This window comes from Ceratotherium simum, chromosome 21 (assembly GCF_057802395.1).
Source record: "Ceratotherium simum simum isolate JZ-2026a chromosome 21, ASM5780239v1, whole genome shotgun sequence".
NCBI classification, from domain to species: domain Eukaryota; kingdom Metazoa; phylum Chordata; class Mammalia; order Perissodactyla; family Rhinocerotidae; genus Ceratotherium; species Ceratotherium simum.
In genome coordinates this window covers 31,624,555-31,631,709 of record NC_141920.1, presented here as the reverse complement: position 1 = coordinate 31,631,709, position 7,155 = coordinate 31,624,555, and positions in this window count along the sequence as shown.

Below are 7,155 nucleotides of genomic sequence, written 5' to 3'. Positions count from 1 at the left end.
GGTGAACCCAAGAGGTCTACCCAGGAGGGTGCTGACCCTTGGGGACTCTGAAGAGAAATGAGTTGATCATGTTGCCCACTTCTCTTTCTCTTTTCTCTGGATCTCATCTCTCCGTTTCTCTTCCAATGCATGCCCCTTCACATCTTTCTCCTCCAAGCCCACCCTGGACCTTTTGGATGGATTAGAATAAAAGAGGAGCTTTCTGTGACCTCACAGGCTGGCCAAGGCACTCTGTATTAGATAGAATATAAGTTAGGCTGCTCTAACAAAAGACCAAATACAGTTACTTCAACATGAGAGAATTTTGTTTTTCTCTCCTATACCAGTCTGGGTATGTTATGGTGGTTTAAGGTGTTAGAGCTCCGGATCCTTCTGTCTTAAAGTAGTCCTCCCTTATCCATGGGAGATACATTCCAAGACACCCAGTGGATGCCTCAAACCGCAGATAGTACCGAACCCTATATATACTATATTTTTTCCTATACATACATACCTATGATAAAGTTTCATTTATAAATTAGACACAGTAAGAGATTAACAATAACTAATAATAAAGTTGGCTTTGGGGCCATTATTAAGTGAAATAAGGGTTACTTGAACACAAGCACTGCAATACCATGACAGTTGATCTGATAACTGAGAAGGCTACTAAGTGACTTACTTAGTAAGTGGGAAGCGTACACAGCGTGGATCCGCTGGACAGAGGGATGTTTCATGTCCTGGGTGGGCGGGAGGGTGTGGGACAGCACAAGACTTCATCACACTTCTCAGAACGGCACACGATTTAAAACTTAGGAATTGTTTATTTCTGGAATTTTCCATTTAACATTTTTGGACCCAGGTTGACCGCATGTAGCTGAATCCTCTGAAGGTGAAACTGCATATAAAGGAGACTACTGTATTTTTCTCCATCCCTAAAATGTTGCCTTTGATTGTGAGGTTCACGATAACCCCACTGTGTCCATATGCCCTCCAGCAAGTAGAGAGTGGAAGTAGAAAGCACACCCATTCCCATGTGGACACAATCCAGAAGTTGCACGTCATTTTCACTCACTCCCCATTGGCTAGAGTTTAGTCACGTGGACACTCCACGCTGCAAGGGATGCTGGGAAATGTAGTTTTATTCTATTTCCAAAGGACCGCTCCTCCACCCCCAACTATGGACTCATTCCTGAGACTTTTGACATTGATGAGAATGCCGCCAGCAGGCCACATTCTGTCTCAGTGCCCATCTGCTGAAGGCTAGGGTGTGTCCCTGGCCATTTGAGTCATGGGCTTCTTGGAGGAGGTAATCCCTCTCACATACTAATGCTGAGGAAATCAAGAAGGTTTGGAGGTCCCTAGGGAGAAGGCATGCTGGGCAGTGGGGTTGCTTGAGCAAGCATCTTGTGCCAGATCTGGCCCCTAGAAGAGGTGCCCCCATTCCCACCTCCCACCCCCAGGGGACGTGGGGAGCAGACATGTTGCCATCAGCATCTTTGTTTCTGTTCCAGGTGCATCCCTCTCCATGATCAAGTGAGCTTCCATGCTTCTCCTGGATGCTTGTGCAAATGAGGGTCACTATGAAGGAATAAAGTGCTCCTGAGAAGTCAGGGCCTGAGGGGAACCAGTTCTCCGGTGGGCTAGGGACTCCCCTGGTAGCCTGGTGGCAAACGGTGGGAGGAGCAAAGAGCTGGCAGCTCTGGGATTTGGGTTGAGAAACATGGAGAATAGTGGGGAGATGCATAGGAGCTAACAAGTTGGGAAGAAATTAGAGGTCAGGTGAGCTCCGTGTAGCTGAGGCTGGACCCTCTGTGGTCCCAGGTCTCACTCCTTTTAGTGCCTGATTGCCAGACTCTTCCTAGGAGCCTGTCTGCATGTCCTCCCAAAAAATTTCCATCCTATGATGCACTGGAGTGAGTTTCTTTCTTGGAACCCAAACTGCTGGACTGGGACACAGAAGATTCAAACATGAGTGGGGTTTATTCTGGGAGACTGTCTTCAGGAGGTGGCCAGCGGCTGCAAATTACATGACATTTACCATAAACTACCTTACGCTCAAGTGATTTGTGCCCCTTCCTGCTCCTGGAGGCTCTGTGAGTTGTTCCCCTCTGCTGCCCACAATGACCAGCACAAGATAATGACCAGCACTGCCCACAATGACCAGCACTAAATAAGCACTGGTTTTTCTACGTTGCTGTTGAGTGGGAGGGTGGACAGTGTGGGCTAAATCCGGAGGTGGGTCAGGGAGAGAGCAAGCCAAATGCAGCCAGATGTTTTGAAGCTGTCTGGGGACAGGAGGGTGAGGAGAGGCCCACAGGTAGCCTCGGAAGGGGTGGCTCCTGGGGGATTTGGGAACATTTGCCTTGGGAGTCTTCATCTGCTTCTGTGCACCTCCAAGGAGTCGTAGGCCCCCCTGGGACTGGACGGTTCTCAGAGGGGTTAGTTGTGTCCACCCCCAGAGTCTGAGGCTCCTCAAAACTTTTTAAATAAACCTTTAATTCAAGTGTAACACATACGGAAAAGTGCATACATTATGAGTGTACAGCTCAGTGACTTTTCAAAAAGTCAACACACCCATGTAACCAGCACCCAGATCAAGAAACAGACCATTATCAGCACCCCGGAGTCTCCCTGGTGACCCCTTCCAGTCACAACGCCCCAAAGGTAACTCCTATCTTGACTTCTAACACCATAGATTTAATTTGCCTGTTTTTGACTTACATAAATGTAATCATACATTATGTACGATGACTTTGGAAAACTGTTTGACATTATCTATTAAAGCTAAAATACTCCTGCCCTATGACCCTGAAATTCTACCCCTGGGTATTTACTTAAAAGGATTAAGGGTTTATATCCACTGTGAGACTTGTACTAGAATGTTCAGTCACGTTATTCATAATAGCCGCAAACTGGAAACAACAAATGTACATCAACAATAGAATGGATAAATAAATCATGCTACACTCATACAATGAAATATTATACAGCAGTGAGCAGGAGGTACAACTACACACATTATGGGCAATACTCCCAAACATAATGTTGAGTGAAAGGAGTCAGACACTAAACAGAGCAGACAATTTTATTCTTGTAAGTTCAAGAGCAGGCAAAGCTAATCGATGGTGACGGAAGTCAAAACAGTGGTTACTTATGGGGGAAGGTTGTGATTGGGAGGGACCACAAAGGGGCTTTCAGGGGGCCAAGAGCGTGCTGCCTCTTGGTCTGGGGGCAGGTGTTATGGTGTGTTCACTTTGTGAAAAGTCATTGAGCTGGGCACTTAGGACACACACACTTTTTTGAAAATATATTATACTTCAGTAAGAAGGTTTTCAAAAATCTCTACCTTTATGTTGGATATCCAGGGCAGTCTACCCAAATTCCAGCTGATCATAAATTTTTTTTTTAAAGCACCCCTTTCATCTTGCCAAGGGACATCATGTTCCCCTTTAGATGCACCAGAGTCTTGACTGTGCCTTTGGGGCCCTCCATGCACAGGTGTGACTTTTTTTGATGCACCCAAGCATTGGCTTGTCATCTCCAGGTGCCACACAAGATAACTCTGTGGGCCAGAGTTGGCAGCGCTTCACTCAGATACCCTGTTTCTGGTCACTCTTCAGGATGAGTCCTGTTTTTAGATGGTGAGTGTTGCCCATTATGTGAGAACTTCAAAAGTTTAACTCTCACTGGTTCGCCTTCTTCCCAGGACACATGCCCCTCTGGAGAGTGACAACAACAAGCCATTTGATACATCATCTCTCCCACGGTGTTATCAGGCATGAACACCATGATCAGTGGCACTTCCGGGATCCAGCTTCCTCAACTTTGGGCCAACGGCCCCATCTCCTCCTCTGCAACCTCCAAATGTAAATAAACAGTTGCTCTGAGACTTTAGCAGAAAATTCCTCTGGCATGCTTGAAACATAGCTCATCTGGGTTTGAGAGGCGTCCACATTGTAGAGATGACTCCAAGCCCCACCCAGTTCTTAGGCTACATAGCCCCCCCGTTTAATTAGCTCCGGCTGTGTGCCAGGCCCTGTGCCAAGCAGTGAACAAAGGACACAGTTCCAGACCTCATGGAGCTCAGGGTCTGGGGCAGAGAGACTAGCAAATGGCAACTGAAACGCCATGTGAAATGTGGTGCAGCGAGAGGTACAGTGCAGGGGACGGGAACCGGGCTTTGAGTCAGGGAGGATCCCTGACAAGGAGACACCAGAGCTTTGGTCTGCAGTGTGAGCAGGAGTTCACCAGTTGGCTGTATTCCTACCAGAGGAGAGAGGGCCCTGCCTTCTCTCCCTGATGTTCGCGCTGATGCTACCCCTTCCATGTTCAGAGCCTGGCCACTGTGGGGGTCTGCTCGGCTTTCCTGGTGCCCAGCTCCTCTGGGGCTCGAGCCACCTCCAAGCCCTCGCCAGGCCCTGCCAGGCATATTTGGTGTTGTTCTGTCACTGTGATCTCCAGGACTTTCTTAGCTGCCTCTCTCTTCCTCTTCAGTACTGTTTCCTTTACCACGGTTAGGACCTGTATCTTCATAGTTTCCTCTTTCTCAGGATCCACATTCTCTTTTGGAATCTCCAGTTGTGCTCCTGGTTCAAGAAGGAGCCTGTGTCACTCTGTCCACTCCTATTTTTCCCCAAATCGTCCCTGAACATGAGAAGAGATAGTAAAAGGGACCCTGGGAGTGACAGGATTCCTTGCTCTTTGCCCCCTGGCTCATCTAGCAGGAGAATCAGGGAATTCTGTCCTGGAGGGGTGGCCTCTGCTACTGTCAGCACCCATGATGACCCCCTTTAGTCATCCACAGAGGAAGGGGTTGATGCCTCTCCAGCTTGTCCACACTGGAGCCCCCAGCATGACCAAAGCCATCTATGTCTGTATTAGGTCTGGTTCCCCAAGACGGGGTTTCACATGCAAGTAACTTATTCAGGATGTGCTCCCAGGGGAGACCAGTAAAGGGATGGAGGAAACAGAACAGGCGAAGGGAGGAAGCTAAGGACACATGCGCACAGATGTTCATAGCAGCATTTTTTATAACATCTCAAAACTAGGAACCACCCAAATGTCCAGCAACAGTAGAATCAATGAAAAAAAAAAAGTGGTTATATTCACCCAGTCGAATGCTACCCAGCAATGAACATAACTGAGCGAAAGCCACACACAACAAACTGGATACATTTCACAAACTGGGAAAAATATTTGCAACTCATACTCCAGACAAGGGGTTAATCTCCCTTATACACAGAGTTCCTTCAAGTTGTTAAGAGAAAGACCAACAACTCAATAGAAAAGTGGGTTGAGATATGAACAGATAATCAGGGAAAAGGAAATACGAATGGCTCTTCAGTGTTTGAACAAACATTCAACCTCACTTGTAAGAGAAATGCACGTTAAGACTGCACTTTCACTTTCAGACTAGCGAATATCACAGTTCCAGACTGTGTTGGTAAGCCTGTGGGAAAGTGACACTCCAGATATTGCTGTTGCGATTATAAAATGACACAAACTGGAGAGCAATTTGACGGAATCCACCCAAATCACAAATACGCATATTCTTTGACCCAGTAATCTCGCTTGTAGGAAGTCATCTCACAGATGAACTTGTGTATGATTATCCATTCCAGCATTGTTTGTAATAGCAAAGGGAAACTGGAAACCATTTATATGCCCCAAAGGGGGCTGGACCAATAAATGGTAGCATTCAACTATAAAAAATAAGGAGGATGCTACACACCCACTAGAATGGCTAAAATTAAAAAGACTGACAACACTAAATGTGGGTGAGGATGTAGAGGAAGTGGAACTCTCATACATTCCTTGTGGGAATGAAAATGGTACAGCCACTTTAGAAATAGTTTCCTAAAAAATTAAATATTCCTTACCATATGACCCTGCAATTCTACTTCTGGGTATTTGCAGACAACAAATGAAAACATATGTCCACACAAAGACTTACACAGCAATTTTGCAGCAGCTGCATTTAGAAGTGCCCCAAACTGGAAAAGAACTCAAATCACTAACTCAGGAATAGAGAAATCGTGCTTCCCTCATACCAAGGAACACACTCAGCACTACAAAAGAACAAATTACTGACATACAAAACAATGTAAATGAATCTTAAAAACATAAAAAGGAAGCCAGACACAAAAGAATACCTGCTTTATGATTCCATTTATATGAGGTTCTAGAATAGGCAAAACTTATCTATAGACAGAAAGCAGATCAGTGGTTGCCTGGGATTGGGAGTGGGAGAAACTGACTGGGAAGAGGCACTGGGGAACTTTTTGGGGGTGCTGAAAATGCTGTATCTGGATTGCAGTGGTGATAACACAGGTGTGTAAATTTATTAACACTCATCTAACTGTGCACTTAAAATAGGTGCATCTTATTGTATGTAAATTATGCCTTAATAAAGTTGACTTAAAAACCCAAAGTAATAATAATAGGATAATAGCAATAATCACAAGAATAGTGATAATGAGACCACTCTAAATGCACTGATATGAAGGGTCTCCAAGGTGTATTAAGTGAAAAAAAAAATCACAGTGCAGAAAAATGTTAATAAGAGAAAAAATATATCTGTATTATCTTAGGTTTACATAAAATAATCTAAAAGCCTTGGAGAGGGGCCGCCCGATGCCATAGTGGTTAAGTTCTCAAGCTCTGCTTCCACGGCCTGGTGTTTGCGGGTTCGGATCCTGGGTGGGGACATACAACACCGCTCATAAAGCCATGCTGTGGGGGCGTCCCACATACAAAATAAAGGAAAATTGGCACAGGCGTTAGCTCAGGGCCAATCTTCCTCATCAAAAAAAATAAATTAATAAAATAAATAAAAGCCCGGGAGAAGCTAAGAATAGTTGGTTCCTGTTGGGGGATGTGGGCTGAGAGGATGGAGACAGAAGAGGGAGAGATGTTTCTTAAACATCTTATCCTACTTTTTGATGTTTGAATCAGGCGAACGTAGGTTTCCCTCGCTGCTGGATCTCTTACTAACCGAACTGGCGCATTTTGAATTCTCAAAAACAAATAGTTTTGCTTAAGAGTTACCATTCCTCGCTATCGCAATACTTGCTACTCGCTATCCGAATTTACTACTTAGTACACGAAGCTCTAAAACAAGAAACAGATGTTACCGAAGCCGAAAGGATCCCCCCGTCTGGGAGTCTATGGCTT